Below are 16,584 nucleotides of genomic sequence, written 5' to 3'. Positions count from 1 at the left end.
TGGAAGGCTTTGAGCGCTAGAAACACTGCTAGCAGCTCTAGATGATTATGTGAAGTTGATTTTGCTTCTGGGTCCACAAACCTTGAACTGTGTGAGTTTGGAGATGAGCTCCCCAACCAGTGAGCGATGTGTATGCTGTTAGCACTGTCTGTGGAACTGGGCCGATGAAGGGGCGCCCTTTGGATACGTTTTGTGGATTCCACCACTGCAGAGAGCGATGGATGAGGCCGTCTACCAACACTAGATCTGTCAATCGACCCTGAGACTGATTCCACTGACGTGCTAAGCATTTTTTAAGGGGACGCATATGAAGTCTTGCATGGGGAACTATCATGATGCAAGACGCCATCATTCCCAGCCGCTGAATGCATACTCGAGCTGGTAATGATTGGTTGGGTTGAAACTGGGAAATTAGAGTCTTAATATTGTAGATCCTGGCTGTATTGGGACAGGCTAGGGCTTTGAGAGTATCCAGAGTGGCTCCCAAATATGTTTGTGTGCTGGAGGGTTGGAGATGGGACTTCAACACATTCACTGTAAATCCTATCTTGTGCAGCAATTGCAGTGTTATTTGAGTGTGCTTGAGACACTTTGGGTAAGAACTGGCTTTGATTAGCGACCCTTGATATTGTAATCGTACAGGCTCTGTAGCTCCCTTTTCCAGGAGAGACTGAACCTCTTGTTTGAGAAGGTGTAGATGTTCTGGTGACATTTTGTGTGACCGTGGAGGAATGTTTGGAGGATTGTTTGTAAGCTCCGGGCAATAACCAGATCAGATAATTCCTAGTACCCATTTGTATGAAGTTAATGTGTTCCAGACGGGAAGGAATTGAGAAAGACGTCCCCCGACAGGAGTGGAATGATCAGCGGGAAGGGGAAGCAAGTCATTATTTGGTTGTTGAGGTGGAGGTGGTACGGGGTGTGGAACCTATACCTCTTCCCTTTTTACTTATTGCCTCGATATCCGCCTCAAAAGTATCCTCTTGAAGAGGACGACTGATTGTTCCCTTTATAGGAGGAAGAGGCGTTGTCCGTAGATATGTTTTTGGAGCCCTCTTGGTAAAAGAAGCGCCGAAAGGAACCCCGATTGGATGGGGACTGGAGGGCTCCCATAGATTTTGCTACATCTGTGTCATTTTTTTCTAATGAATTGTCTACAGTAGGACCAAAACGATGCTCTTTATCAAAAGGCGTGTTTAAACTAGAAGCCTGCACTTCGGGTTTGAACCCTGAAATCCTAAGCCAGGCATTCCTTCTTAATAAAACACTAGTGTTGACTGCCCTTGCAGCAGTGACAGCTGCATCCAAGGCGCATCTAATGAATGTATTGGAAATTAACTTCCATTCCTGAATCACGTTGTGTGCTTTCGCCTTGTGTTTATCAGGTAAGTATTGGATGAATTGTTCTAACTCATCATAGTGTGCTCTATTGTATCTTGCTAATAGGGCATGTGTATTTGCAATACGCCAGTGATTGGCTGCCTGCGCAGCCACTCTTTTCCCTGAGGCATCTAATAATTTGGATTATTTATCCGGAGGAGGAGCGTCCCCTGATGTTTGTGAGTTCGCCCGTTTAAGGGCACTGGAAACTACTAGGGAGTCTAAAGGTAACTGACCGCTAATGTAAATGGGATCTGATGGTGCAGCTTTATATTTCTTATCTACCCTTGGTGTAAGGATTCTCGCTCGAACCGAATCTTTAAAAATGTCGTTCATGTGTCTGAGCATACCCTTTAACATAGGTAAAGTGTAGTTTGACCTTGGGAGGAGTTCAATATTTCGAAAAGAAAATCTTCCTCAAGAGTATCTTTGTGAAGCTGCACTCCGTGGTATTCAGCAGCCCTATTGATTAAATCTATGTACCCTACATTATCGTCAGATGGAGAAGGCTTTTTAGGGTATAAGACTGGGTCATTGCTTGGATCTGTATTAATCGGGAAACAGGTAGGATGCGGCACTCCGCTACTTACTGCGCACCTAACCTCATTGATTTAGCATGGTTTTTAGCTCTTAAAAAAAAATCACAGCCCAGTCCTTACCTTCCTCTCATCTTCTTTCACCTGAAGTGCGGTCCCCGTTCCTCCATGGCTTGTGCCGCTTGAGCGGAGGAACTTGCAACGCCGAATTTCTCCTTACACCAGAAGTCACACTCACCTCACGGTCAGCGCACTAGACGCGGCTTCCTTTCTCTCCCCTCCCACTTCTTACCCTGTTTTAAGGAACCACATTGTGCGGACGTGCAGCCTAAATCGGGAACCAGGTTAGACGCGGCACTATGCTACTTACTGCGCGCGCCTAACCTCATTGCTTTAGCATTCTTTTTAGCTTTTAAAAAAAACTCACAGCGCCGTCCTTAACTTCCTCTCATTTACTTTCCCCTGATGTGCGGTCCCCGTTCCGCCACAGCTTGTGCCACTTGAGCGGAGGGACTCACACCACCAAATTTCTCCTTACACCGGAAGTCACTCTCACCTCACGGCCAGCGCTCTAGACACAGCCGCCTTTCTCTTCCCTTCCACTTCCTACCCTGTCTTAAGAAAGCACATTGCGCGGACGCTCGCAGGGGCGTGCCAAAGTCAAGCCTGTCTGCGCCCATCTGCGCCTGGTCGTCGCCAGACACTCTGGCTGCCTTTCCTGCTGCTATTTCCCTACTATCCACACTTACCTTCCTACATTTTCCACAAAAGTTGTTTGTACTCATGGCCATTATACAGTATTTGAGTCAAGAACTCCGCGCACTTAAGAGAGCCAATTGCTCTGAGAAGCCCATAAGTCTCTCCCCGTTAGTATGCTCCACTGTTGGTAAAAAGAGAATTCTTTAATTATCCGCCCCCGCTTCTAAATCATGCCTCATTGATCTCTCAGGTGGCAATCCGATAGACTTACCTAATCAACTAACAGGGTTATACTGTAATGCCCGCTCTATTCCTAAACACGCCCTTGAAATCTAGTGTCTGTTAGATTTTGAGAAACCTGACTTCTTCTTTGTTACAGAAACATGGCTCCATGAGTCCGCGCTCCCTTACATCGCGACAGCCTTCCCCCCGATTACCAACTGATCAGACTTGATAGGAACAAGAAGAGAAGTGGCGGCCTAGCAATTGCTTTCAGGGCCAATTCAAAATTCAGTATAATGGAAAGTTTCCTTCTGGATTGGGGAGAAGTCTATTTTTAAAATGGAATGCTCAACCAAGGGGTCCTGGAGAGGTGCCTTACTCTATCGCCCTCCTGGCACCAACACCAATTTTACTAATCATCTGATAGAGACCATTGCGCCTCATGTATTGGCTGCTGATAATTTTCTTCTACTTGGAGATTTTAACCATCATGCTGAACTTTTATCTGATTGTCGGGAGGAGCATGAGGAGCAGGACTCAGAGTCCCTTATTAACACCGATATCCTGATGACACAGGTACGGGACGAGGCCGATCCCTTTAAACATCAGCAAAGTCGGCAGGAGGAGGCGTCCGGAAGCGTGACGTCAGCAGTTTGGGCCCTATCAGGTGGCCCCGCCGAATTGAAGGAGGAGGACCTCGTTACAGCCAGATATACCGCGGAAGAGCAGTGAGACGTAGCGGGAAGGGAGAAGCCACTATTCCAGCACCTTACCGGAGACCGCCTGCCTGGCCAGCCGTCGGAAGTCACCGGAACCTTCCCCGAGCCAGAAAAAAGTGTCGGCAGGGTCCGACATAGCGCTGCAACCTGCCACTCTCCTGGAGGAGGGTGGCTGCAACCGGTACGTCAGTGCGTCCTGAATTTCGTGAAAACACTGGGAGGGAACGGGTAGTAGAGCGGGAGGACACCGCTTCTCTTTTCACATTCTTGGTTTCCACCCCTGCAGTAGAAACGGTGATCCCCTCACACTCTCTCTCCCCTTCCTTGTAGTGTGGATTCTAGTTGCCGTCCACTGACCTTTGGTTTCTTTTTGTTTTGTTTTTGAGTTTGCTTACGCTCCTGGGCCCACGTGGGTCTCCGACCGGAGCGTCGAATACAAACCTTGCAACCCCCCTCGAGTCTTGGAACCGGTGAAGACGAGAAGGACCTTCTTGAACTGGACTGACTAGTTTATTTATTTATTTTTCCATCTGGTGGACAGACTGTTGGCAAAAAAAATCCCCCTTTCCCTCCTCTTGTAATCAACGCGTGTGAGTGTTTCCTTACAGGATAGACCCCCCCCCCCCTCTTCCAGGGAATGACAAAAGTAGTGGAGAATGCAATGGTACAGGTTATAGCCCTGATGCGAGAGGCCCAGAGCAAGCTGAAGTGGGCCATGGAAAAGAGTGCAAATCAGGCAGAGATGGACCGTGCAGTATTTACTTCGGCCATACAAACACAAGCAGAAAATGTCACGAAGCTGGAAGAAGGACAGACCCAGCTTCTACAAGCCTTAGGACAAGGAAAGGCGCCTGCCCTGCCAGGAACGGTTATACCCTTACAGAAGTACGTCCCTGGAGATGACCCGCTTTCATTGTTTTTGAATTTCGAATGGGCTTCAAGGGCCAGTGCTTGGCCTGCAGACCGCTGGTCTTTCTACTTGGCACCCCTCCTCACTGGGGAAGCCCAGGCAGCATATCAAATAGTCAACCGGGATGGTACGGCCACCTACAGACAGGTGAAATACTCGACCGCCTAGGGGTTGATGATGAAGTACACCGCCTTCGCTTCAGGCAAAAGAGGGGTGTGCCTGGCGATACCCTGAAGACCCTATTTTATAAAATCAAAGACGCTGCGGATAGATGGCTTAAACCTCTGGACTCGACTCGAGAAAAAATAATGGAGAATATCTATCTCGAGCAATATCTAGATTCACTGCCGTATAGGACACAGAGGTGGCTACGCCAACATGCAGGCCTAACACTCGAGCATGCTGTGGAAATAGCTACGTTGAATGCAAGAGCACAGAACAGAGGAGCCGTTAAAGAACCCGATAAGACTCCAAGGCATTCCCAATTAGGGAAACCCGAGAAGAGAACAACAAAATCATATTCAGAACCTCCAAAAGCACGCTCCAGCCGTCCAGAAGCTGTGCCTTCTGCTGGCCCTCAATGTTTTGAATGTGGGGAGTGGGGCCATATCGCTAGGTTTTGTAGGAAACGAAAAGAAAAATCAGAAGAAGAGCCAATGGATGTCAGCTACCTACCGCAGTCCATACTATACGCCCAGTAAACCGGTCCAGTGTACTACGTGAGTGTGCGTTTAAACAACCATCGTAAAACCGCCCTCTTAGATTCTGGTTGCAAACACTCAGTAATACGACATGGACTTGTACCCCCCTCCTCTTTCTTGCCGGGAAAATATGTTAGCATCAGGTGCGTGCACGGGGATGTTAGGGAATACCCCCTGGCCCGTATTAGACTTCAGAGCGAACAGGGTCTAGATGTCACTGCCAATATCGGTGTATTACCCCACCTACCCGAACCTCTAATGATAGGCATAGACAATCCCTGGTTTCCTGGTCTGATGTATGGGACTTTGAAGCATAGTTCAACTTTTCCTCCTCCCCAGAACAGCCTCTTGACGTCCGAACCCTGGGCCATAGACACCCACTTTAGGACAGCCCAGCTTAATGACAGCAGTCTTAGCAACGCCTGGCAAAGTGCCATGGACACCGTTTTGCTCCCAAAAAAGAGTATACCCTTGTTTTATAGAGAAGAAGGGACTTCTGTACCGGGTGGGCAAGGTAAGAGAAGAACCCCAATTGCTTGTCCCCGCTGCTTTTAGGGATCAGATCCTGTTCTTTGCTCATGCACACCTTCTTGCAGGCCTTTGTGGGGCGGAAAAGACAACACAGTCCATCCTCCGTAGTTTTTTTTGGCCAGGGGTCCATGCACAGGTACGAAAGTATTGTCAGGAGTGCACCATATATCAAAAGAAGAACCCCTACATACCACCGAAAGACCCCCTGCAACCTCTCCCCATAATAGGGAAACCTTTTGACCGAGTGGGTATGGACCTTATAGGTCCCCTCCCCAAATCCACCAGGGGTTATCAATACGTCCTTATGATCGTTGACTATTCAACCAGGTATCCCGAAGCTTTGCCCTTACACTCTGCTACCACCACTACCATAGCTCAGAGACTTATAGAGGTGTTCTCCCGGATGGGGTTTCCCCGAGACATAATAACCGATCAGGGAACCCCCTCCGTTTCAAGGCTGATGAAGCAGGTCTGCAGACAACTGAATGTTAGGCACATAAAGACATCTGTATATCATCCCCAGACGGATGATCTGGTAGAGATACAATGGCAACCTTAAACTAACTTTTAAAATACTCCTTACAGGAGACGGGAAGAACTGGGACCAGCTTCTTCCCTTAGCCCTGTTTGTCATCAGAAGCCAGGTCCAAAGTAGCTTAGGAATGTCCCCGTTCGAGCTACTGTTCGGAAGGAAACCAAGAACCCTCCTAGAAATTACCAAAGAGAGTTGGGAAAAAGGCAGTGCTCAAAAAGCCCAGACCCTGCTTGAGTACGCCAATCAGGTCAAGGCCAGCCTCCACAAACTAAGAACCCTCGCCCACGACTCCCTAGAGTGAGCCCAGTTAAGACAAAAACAGCCATACGATAAGGGCAAGCGATTAAGAGAACTACAGATAGGGGACTGGGCCTTAATACAGCTCCCCTCATCCACCCACAAATTAAAGAAAGAGCGGCAGGGCCCTTTTCCCGTGATACGAAAAATAGGCAAAACCAGCTATTTATTGCCACTCACAGCAATCAAAACACAGATGTATCACATTAATCTTCTTAAGAAGTGGCTAGGGCCCCCACCAAAGAAAACACACCTGGTCTCCACTGCGGATACAAGCGTCGAGACCACTATAATCAATAACGAATTGACTCCAGACCACACAAAGAGTATCCATACCTTACCCAAGTCCTTTTTCCATTTGTTCTCCGACCAACCCAGAAGAACCCATCTGGCAATGCACTCAATCCCCACTCAACCGGGCGTCACCATAAAACAACAACCCTACTGGGTCCCCGAGGCCCGGCTACAGGCCATTCAGAAAGAAGTGAAGCAGATGTTGGAGTCCGGAATTTTGGTCCCCTCTCATAGTAACTGGTGCTCACTGATAGTGGTCGTACCAAAACCGGATGGTAGTATCCATTTCTGTATTGACTTCAGGGTGGTGAATCGTATTTCAAAGCAGGATGGCTATCCTCTTCCCAGGGTGGATGAATTAGGCCCGGTATATTTCCACCATTGACATCACCAAGGGCTATTGGCAAATACCCCTAAACCCCAAGGACCAGAAGAAAACAGCGTTCTCCACCCCGATGGCCTTTTCCACTTCACCGTCCTGCCCTTCGGTTTACATGGTGCACCAGACAGTTTCCAGAGAGTGATGGACACCCTCTTGAGACGTCATTTGGCCTATTCATCAGCCTACTTGGACGATAAAGTGGTGTTTAGTAAGACCTGGGATGAACACCTGAGACATCTAGAGGCCATTTTCACCGAACTCCAATCTGCGCATTTTCATATCAATGTAAAGAAGTCACGTTTTGCCTTCCAGAAGGTGAAATACCGCGGGTATTTGCTTGGGAAGGGTCTAATAGAACCCCAAACAGAGAAGGTAAAGGCCATACAAGAAACCTTACTCCCCACCACCAAGCGTGACCTCCGGGCCTTTTTGGGATTGGTTGGCTATTATAGGTGTTTCATCCCCCAGTTCGCGGATAACTCAGCCCCTCTCACCGACCTGCTAAAAAAGTCAGCCTCCTCCTCACACTTAAACTCACCCACAGCCAGGGAGCAAGAGGCCTTCCACACCCTCAAAACTGCCCTGACCACCTCACCGGTGCTACAGACGCCCGATTTTCGTAAAACATTCATCTTACAGATGCCTCCGGTGTGGGGATAGGTGCTGTATTGTCCCAACTGGATAGCTAGGGCCTGGAGAGACCGGTCCTATACATCAGCAGGAAGGTCTTTCCCAGGGAACGAATCTATCCAACCATAGAGAAGGAGTGCCTGGCCGTAAAATGGGGAATAGAGAAGTTCAGATATTACCTTGAAGGCAGGCCCTTCGTGTTATATACTGACCATGCCCCATTGACTTGGCTACAGAGAAACAAAGGATGTAACAACCGGGTGCTCCGGTGGTTTTTGTCCCTACAACCCTTTCAATTTGAGGTTCGTCACCGTAAAGGCACTGAGCAAGGCAATGCAGACTTCCTGTCCCGATTCCCTATTTACCCTGATCGGGCAAATTCTGGGGAAAGGGTGTGTCGGGAGGAGCATGAGGAGCAGGACTCAGAGTCCCTTATTAACGCCGATATCCTGATGACACAGGTACGGGACAAGGCCGGTCCCTTTAAACATCAGCGAAGCCGGCAGGAGGAGGCATCAGGAAGCGTGACGTCAGCAGTGTTGGGTCCTATCAGCTGGCCCCGCCGAATTGAAGGAGGACCTCATTATAGCCAGATATACCGCGGAAGAGCAGCGAGACGTAGCGGGAAGGGAGAAGCTGCTGCTCCAGCACCTTACCGGAGACCGCCTGCCTGGCCAGCTGTTGGAAGTCACCGGAACCTTCCCCGAGCCAGAAAAAAGCATCGGCAGGGTCCGACATAGCACTGCAACCCGCCACTCTCCTAGAGGAGGGTGGCTGCAACAGGTACGTCAACGCATCCTGAATTTCGAAAAAAAAACCAGGAGGGAATGGCTAGCAGAGCGGGAGGACACCGCTTCTCTTTTCACTTTCTTGCTCTCCACCCCTGCAGTAGAAACGGTGATCCCCTCACACTCTCTCCCCCCACCCCCCTGTAGTGTGGATTCTAGCTGCCGTCCACTGACCCTTGGTTTCTTTTCTATTGTTTTTGAGTTTGCCTACACTTCTGGGCCCACGTGGATCACCGACCGGAGCGTCAAATGCGAACCTTGCAGCAACCCCCCCTCGAGTCTTGGAACCGGTGACGACGAGAAGGACCTTCTTAAAACAGACTGACTAGTTTATTTATTTATTTTTCCATCTGGTGGACAGACTGTTGGCAAAAAAAGCCCCCTTTCCCTCCTCTTGAAATCAACGTGTGTGAGTGTTTCCTTACAGGGTAGACACCTCCCCCCCTTCCAGGGAACAACACTGATATTCATACCAACACACTAATCTCGAGCCTAAATACTTTGGGTCTCAATCAGCTGGTAGTTGGCTCCACCCATTCAACAGGCCACACACTCGATCTCCTATTTACCAACTCTTCCCACATTAAAGTGGAGTCTCCAATTCCAGTCCTTTGGTCAGACCATCACCAATTAAAATTCTCCTTACAGTTTCTATGCAAAGCAACCCATGTAAAGAACCAATATTGAGTAGACCATTGAAGAAAGTCAATGTAGTCACTTTTTCTCACCACTTCACCACTCCACCCTCCCAGCTCAATACAGTCAACCTTAATTCTGCCGTTGAATCTTTGAGGTAGCAATCAGTCAGGCCCTTGACATCATTGCTCCCGTAATAAAAGTCAAACGTATTCACAAAATGTCACCTTGGTTCACTGCTGACCTAAATTCCAATTATCTAGCTACCAAGAAAGCAGAACGCAAGTGGAGGCACTCCGAAAGTGCCGATGGCAGACAGGCCTATAAATCTACCCATAGACAACACCTTGATCATATAGCAATGGCCCAAAAATCTATCTAGGTGACAGAATAAATAAGGCTTCCAACTCGCACAAAGAACTCTATAAAATATTAAAAGAATTTACCAGTCCCACCTCATGTCAGCCGGAACAACTCATTACGCAAGATTGGGAAGACACTCTGTCCACCTTTTTTGTGGACAAAATCAACAACATCCGCAGCCTCTTTCCCCACAAGGCTGGTGAAAATCAATACCATTGGTCCGTCAGTGATCATACCTCCAATCCTACGTCCCTGATTGAATTCACCCAAGAGGAAGCCAGTACTGCCCTCTGTAAGGTTAAATGAGGTTCCCCCACCGACCCAGTCTCCCCTCATATTCTGTCCATAATTGGGCCAGCCCTTCTCACAGGCCTTAGCAAGCTTTTTAATCCATCCTTACGACACTCAACCGTTTCAACAAAGTGGAAAGCGGCTATGGTCAAGCCCATATTAAAGAAGCCTACCCTGGACCCCTAGGACCCAAATAACTACTGGCCTTTCTCCCTTCTTCCTTTTCAGGTCTCGCCTGGCGAACGCAGCGCGAAGCGCTGATGTCGCCAGCGAGATCTATTGTTGCTGACTTGCCTCGGAAGGGGGACAGGAGATGGGCACGCGCAGGCTCTTAGCGGATTTGAATTGGTGTACGCGCTTACAGCCACGCGGCGTGCACATCTCCTGTCCCCCTCCGACCACATGTCAGCCCTGTTGGAGCGGCCCGCTGCAAGACGGGGCTGCTCAGAATGCCAAAAGGACGCTGTGCCTCGATCAGGCACCAACAATAGCCCACACGGAGCCCCCCAGCCCTTCTTCACTCACCGGGCTGCTCTTCTGGGGGGGCTCCTCCTCGCGGCTGCAGCACTTCTCTTGCGGGGCTTCCCTGGAGCCCCGCGCTGCCGTGGGCAGCCTCGGCCGCCGCAGTCAGCCTCGGCCCCCTCCTGGAACCCGGGGCTTCGCTCCACTCCGGTCGCCACCGCGGGGCTCTCCCTTCAGCATGGGAGCCCCGCATTAGCATGGCACGCCGTTTCTCTTCCTGCCGGAGCAGGCCCCGCCCACGTCCCGGGCAAGGGCGCCTGACTTCCGGCTTGTTTCTTTATGCATAGGGTACGGCTGACTGCTTTTGTTTCTTGTTCTAAAACCGGATTACAAGGCAACCTAAATGAAAGAGCAACAGAGCATAATTGTTATCGGTGGCACGTGGCCAGGGTGCCCAATCAAGTGCCATGGTGTGTAAACACGGTGTAATGTGATATTGGTCTCAGCCGGATCCCTTCAGTTTAGCATCCGGAACTTTCGAGCTCAGTACATCTGTGAGGCGAGCAGAGATGGCGCTCTATTCTTGGGCACAGAGGACGGTAAAATCTGTTTGGGACACAAAGGGGCCTTTTATAGCTGCACTTTAGGAAGGTACACTCAGATTAAGCAGTTTGAAGTGCAGGACGGAATGTGACCAAAGGTTTTGATCTTAACCTAAACCGGAGGAGCAAACACTGTTCACTGAACGAGTCAAAGTCTGCAAGGAAATTAATATTACCTCACCCTAGCCCTACCTCTGGCCTGGAGCTGTATTAATAAGGTCAGGATTGTAATTTGTACAGATTGGCATTTTTAACTTAATAGTACTTTTGCTGCCTCTAAGCACTGTGAGTAACACTTGTTACTATTATCCATTGTAATGGGACTTAATTAACCGGCCAATGAATTATTGATAGTCTCAATTGGCATACTGGGACTCGAACTATCAACCTGCAGGTGTCCGATGCGAGCATTTAACTCGTTGAGCCGCCTTGCTACTTGGTGTTTCACTGAAAGACACCCCCCCTCACCCATGCCCCCTGCACAGTGCTCCAAAATGGAGCATGGCGCGGACTTACATAGTATTTTAAAAATGTTGTGCCACATTCGGAGAGTCCATTATGCTGCACTTTGGTGCATGCATGGCAGACTAATTACGTTTTAAGCAAATTGTTATTCCCCTCTGTAAACTGATAGTTTTTCATGCACAGTACAGTGACAGTGGCACTGGGATAGCTCTGCATCAGAATCACACAAAACACATTTTTCACTCCACCAAGGACCAAACTATTGGCTTTGTCAGTGCTTGTTATGGAAGGGGATGTCCTGGTCTCCCGCTCACAGCTCTTACTACGGGGCTCCCCCCGGCACTTGTCTAAACAATGCAGGTGATGTCACAGGGACATTTTAAGCTAGAGTAATATTGTGTAGATCGGAATTATTTGCCTGTATTACATGTTATTTATATTTTTTGTCTGATTTTCGTGTACCATTGGCAAGCAGCACACACACTCAAGGACACAAATTCATGCATAATTGATATCCTCAATGTGTGCCACAGCCCTTATTGGACATTACATTTGTAAATAAGGGAACGACCCTCGGCAGGTCAGCAGAGATAAACAAGCATTTGCAATGCAATAAGTGTCACATTACTAAAAGTTTGAGCTATTGGCGTTCCAATTAATGCAACGTAATTAGCTCAAACTTTAAGTAATGCGAGATCTATTGCATTGTAAATGCTTGTTTTGGGAAGGTCCTGGAGTCGCTAATTAATAAACAACTAACCACCTTTCTGGAGAGCAATAATCTACTGGACCCCTCTCAATCTGGGTTTCAGGCCTCACATAGTACGTAAAACGCTTTGTTGGAGGTAGATGACAACATAAGACTCCCCCTTGATGCTGGTCAATCAGCCATCCTGGTTTTACTGGATCTGTCGGCCGCCTTTGAAACCATCTCCCACAGGACTCTTGTGAATCGTCTGTGGGAGATGGGTGTCAGGGGCACTGCATTGAACTGGCTCAGGAGTTATCTAACAGAATGAACTTCGAAAGTGCATGTGTGTACTTTTGTCTCCAGTAGCCAATCTATAGACAAGGGTGTCACCCAGGGCTCTATCTTAATCCCCACACTTTTCAACCTGTACGTGGCACCCCTAGCCAGTGTGATCAAATCATACGGCTTCGACACAGTGTTGTATGCCGACGATACTCAGCTGCTAATCACGTTAGGCCCAGATCCGACTGATACCAAACTTCGATTCATGAAGTGTCTGTCTGATATACACATCTGGATGTAAAACAATCATTTGCAACTCAATGCCAGCAAGATGGAAATCATCCTCTTCGGCAAAGCCCAAACCTTGTGGTCGAGTGATTGGTGGCCCCCAATCTCGGCCCATGTCTATCTCCCAAGTCGGTAGCTCATAACCTAGGGGTGCTGATTGCCAATCACCTCTCCATGACTGATCATGTCAATCGTGTAGCCAGTATTTGCTATGGATTAATGCGCAGTCTTAGTAAAATCTTCCAATGGGTTCCACTGTCATCTCGAATGTCGCTGGTTCAAGGATTAATCATCAGTCGGCTAGACTATAGAAACGCCCTAATGGACTACATCAATAAAGAGCTCCTAACCAAATTACAATTCTCCAAAATACAGCTGCCAGGCTGGTATTAAACCTACCCTCTCAATCCCCCTCGATGCCAAGTCTGAGAGTTCTTCATTGGCTTTCCATCAGGAAACGCATAACATTTAAGATCAACTGTCTGGTCCACAAAACCATCTTTGGATATGGACCACATTATCTTGCAAAAAAACTGATCAGGTATAACCCATCCAGAACTCTTAGATCCACCAATAAACATCTTCTTATCCCATTTAAGGTTCGTACCGCCAGAAATGGCGGGAGATCTTTTTCCCATCTTGCCCCCACCCTATGGAACTCACTCCCTCTGCATCTACGTATGGAGACCAACCATTGGAAATTCCGTAAGGCTCTCAAAACCTGGCTGTTCGGAGTTCTCTTCCTTCTGCCTGCTCTCTTCATTCCTTCTCCTCTACTGTTTTTTGGGATAGGCTAGCGCTTTGAGACCCTCGGGTGAAATGTGCGCTTAATAAAATCTTATAACATATTATAGTAATTCCATAGATCAGGACTATCTAGATTTACTCCATCCCCATCATCCTGGTTGTCATTGTCAGGTGTTTGTGGTCTTGGTAAATGTATGGGTGAATTTGTAGGTGTAATGAACAAATTTGGGTTACGTGGGGAAGGAGGTAATAGAGGAAGAGGAGAAGTTTTAGTACCAACGTTCTTCCTTTTAAGAGGGATATGGTAAATGTCCTCAGTGTCTAGTTTCCGTTTCATTGGTAATTTGGCATGAAATGTCCTGTTTTTGGATTTATAACCAGTTTTTTGTTTCGGGTCCGGGATTAAGGGCAGGACATTGAAGCGAGGCTCTTTTGATGGATTCAGAACCGTTTTGTTTTTCAGTGCTAAACTTTTTGGAGTCGAACTTTTCGGCGGCGAAGTCTTCGGATCCGAAGATGGTTTCTGCTACGGTACAGAAGGAGATGGCTCTGAAATGTGTTTCGGTTCCGATTGATTCGGTTCAATGCCTGAATGTGGCCGACTCAGTCCCGAGCCGGAAGGCGGGGCGTTGGAAACTTGTTCTCGGTGCCCACCTTGGCCCGAAGGCAGAGGAGGGACCGGAGCCTTTTTCTTTGGCAGAGGTGGAGTTTTGGGCAGGGGAGGATCAGTACTCACGGTACGCTCACCTTGCGGAATGTCCTCTTCCATGTCGGACTTTGATTCTGACACGGAAATGAGCTCCTCTTCTTCTTCGGCTCCTTGCGCTTCGTAGAGGTCTTGTGCGGAGTATTCTCCAAAGAGACCCACAGTGGAGCCGATGTTTTGTTCTTGCATTTTGTGGTGTCGAGCCCAAAGGTCATGAAGCGTTGTCTTGGATCGGAACGATTTGCACACGTCACAGTCCTGTTCGTTGTGCTCCGGGGAGAGGAACAAGTTGCACACAATGGAGTCCATCCCATCGACTACGAGGTGGCCCGACGAGGAGAGGCCCGACGGCCTTCCACGAAGTGTCCGATCTAAAGAGTTGTTTTCTGAAACCAATACGATACGCGGAGAATGGGAAACGTGATCGAATAACAATACCTTCGAGGGTAAGTGAATTGCGCACCGAGGGGATCCCGAGAAACGGTGTTGAACCGGAGCACAACAATTCCCGTTCGAACCCCATGGCGGAAAAAAATATCTAACAATGGAGTCGATATCCATACACACTATCACCGAAAGGAGGAGTCACCTTACCTCATGACTCGAAAGACTTCTTCGTAGAAAAACAACTTTCAAACATCCGGACCCAACACTAGATGGCAGGAGTATGCAAAGTATGTGATCTACAGCTCAAATGCCTCGAACATAGAGTTATCGGTCAACAGGTAAGTACTTTGTTGTGGAAGTTGGTTTTCTGGTGTTAGACTCAGGAGTCTCCCAGGGTCGAGGATGCACTCTCAAAGCAACTTCAACGGCACTAGGGCGGACGGGTGCAGAGTGCTGAGGCCCAATGTAATCCAGGGGGCCTCCGGTTGGTGGCTGCTCAAGAGCAGGCCACAAGGTTGTGGGAGCAAAGATTCTGGACTTTAGCTGAGGGCAAATGGGGGTTTAATTTAGCACCAAAGGTACACCGTCAGCTGCACTAGGGCGGCCGGGTGCTGTTTTGGTGTTTGGCGCCCTGTTACTTTCAATGGGGATTCTCCAGTTTGCAAACACACTACAGGCTCGGGGACGAAGGTCTTCTGAGAGCGACCACCACTTGGACAGGTAAGATGGGATGCTGGGGGTTGGCTAGACACCGTCGGTTGGGCCACCCAAGGCCGTGGGGCATTGGGTGCAGGGGTGAATTTTAGAGTCGTAACTTCTTAACAGCTCCGGGTCGCGGTTGGGGGGACCCTCCGGATTGAGGCTGCAGGCGTCGGCTTGAGGCAGGTCAGGGATCACTGGATCTTGGGTCAGGATCGCCAGGGAAACCTCTTTGTGGTGTTGGGCCACCTGAACTCGGGCGGGGGGCGTTGGGTGCAGAGTGGTGCAGATTCGAGGATATCGCCAGAGCAGGAGCCTGTGGGTGAAAAAATCCAGTGTTCACAGGAGACAAAGTCTTTCCCTTGGAAGGCAGGGCAGGTCCTCGGGGTTCTTGAGGTTGCTGGCTGCAGGGCACACAGGAGTTTTGCTTCTGCAGGTTCGAGGTGGGGGCAAGCCGGTAGGGCTGGGGCCAAGTCAGTGGGCGTCCTCCTCTTCTTAGCTTCGGCACGGCTGTTCGGTCTTTCTTCTTTTCTTCTTGATCGTTGCTTGTCTGAGGAGGCAAGGTTCAGGGGTGGCCATAAATACTAAAATTACGGAGGTTACAGGTAAGTAAAAGGTTAGGACCAATGGGTCCATTCCTTAGGGTGGGTATAAACCTGATTATGCCACCCTTCAGTGGGAGGGGGGCATATGCCTCACTCTGGTTGGCTGGGTCCCCCATCTGCAAGATGGCAGGGACTGAGAGTTGTGGTTCACCTCGCCACCCCCACCTAAGGGGCGGGGTTGGCAAAGGTGAACACACCTCCCTTCCTCACTTGGTTGTCCCGCCGGCTCTCCCATGCAAAGTGGGGGTCAGAAGCGGTGGTGAACAGTTGCTGGGAGCAGCAAAAGGCCTGGGGAAGCTCACAAAGGTGGAAAGCCTTTGAAGCTTCCCCTTCGTGGACCGTGACCATCCTGGGGGAGGAGGATTGGCACCTCGTCCCAGGATGTGCATTGTTTCAGACCCCCGAGAGTAGAAGGCTCTCGACCCAGGAGTCCAGAAACATGACTGGGGTGGCAGCTGGGGAGCAGCCACTCAGTCTGGACACTAGTGTTAAGTCATTTTTCAGGGGGCATCTCTAAGATGCCCTCTGTTTGCATTTTTCATTAAATTCCACACTGGCATCAGTGTGGGTTTAATGTGCTTAGAAGTTTGATACCAAACTTCTCAGTTTTCAGTAAAGTAATTATGGTACTGTGGAGTTCGTAATGACAAACTCCCAGCACCATATGCATTACTGCACTTACAATGTCTAAGAATTGGCTTAGGCACTGCAGGGGTACAGGGTTCATGCACCTGTA

At 49.0% G+C, this 16,584-nt stretch overlaps 1 protein-coding gene and 1 long non-coding RNA gene across 6 annotated transcripts in view; one reads left to right on the top strand and one right to left on the bottom strand.

Annotated features, from left to right (window-relative positions):
• The window catches only part of LOC146798697 (nuclear RNA export factor 1-like), an 801,269-nt gene that overhangs the window by 424,781 nt on the left and 359,904 nt on the right, over window positions 1-16,584 (bottom strand). The window lies entirely within an intron of this gene.
• Window positions 8,484-16,584, top strand: part of LOC146798698 (uncharacterized) — a 103,133-nt gene continuing 95,032 nt past the window's right edge. Inside the window, exon 1 of the long non-coding RNA XR_014968750.1 lies at window positions 8,484-8,619. This is a non-coding gene — a long non-coding RNA (uncharacterized LOC146798698). The remainder of the gene's footprint in view (window positions 8,620-16,584) is intronic.

The sequence above is a fragment of the Triturus cristatus genome, chromosome 9, assembly GCF_964204655.1.
Source record: "Triturus cristatus chromosome 9, aTriCri1.1, whole genome shotgun sequence".
In the NCBI taxonomy this organism is placed as follows: Eukaryota; Metazoa; Chordata; class Amphibia; order Caudata; family Salamandridae; genus Triturus; species Triturus cristatus.
The sequence above is the reverse complement of the archived record's forward strand: the minus strand, read 5'-3'. Positions and strand labels throughout refer to the sequence as shown.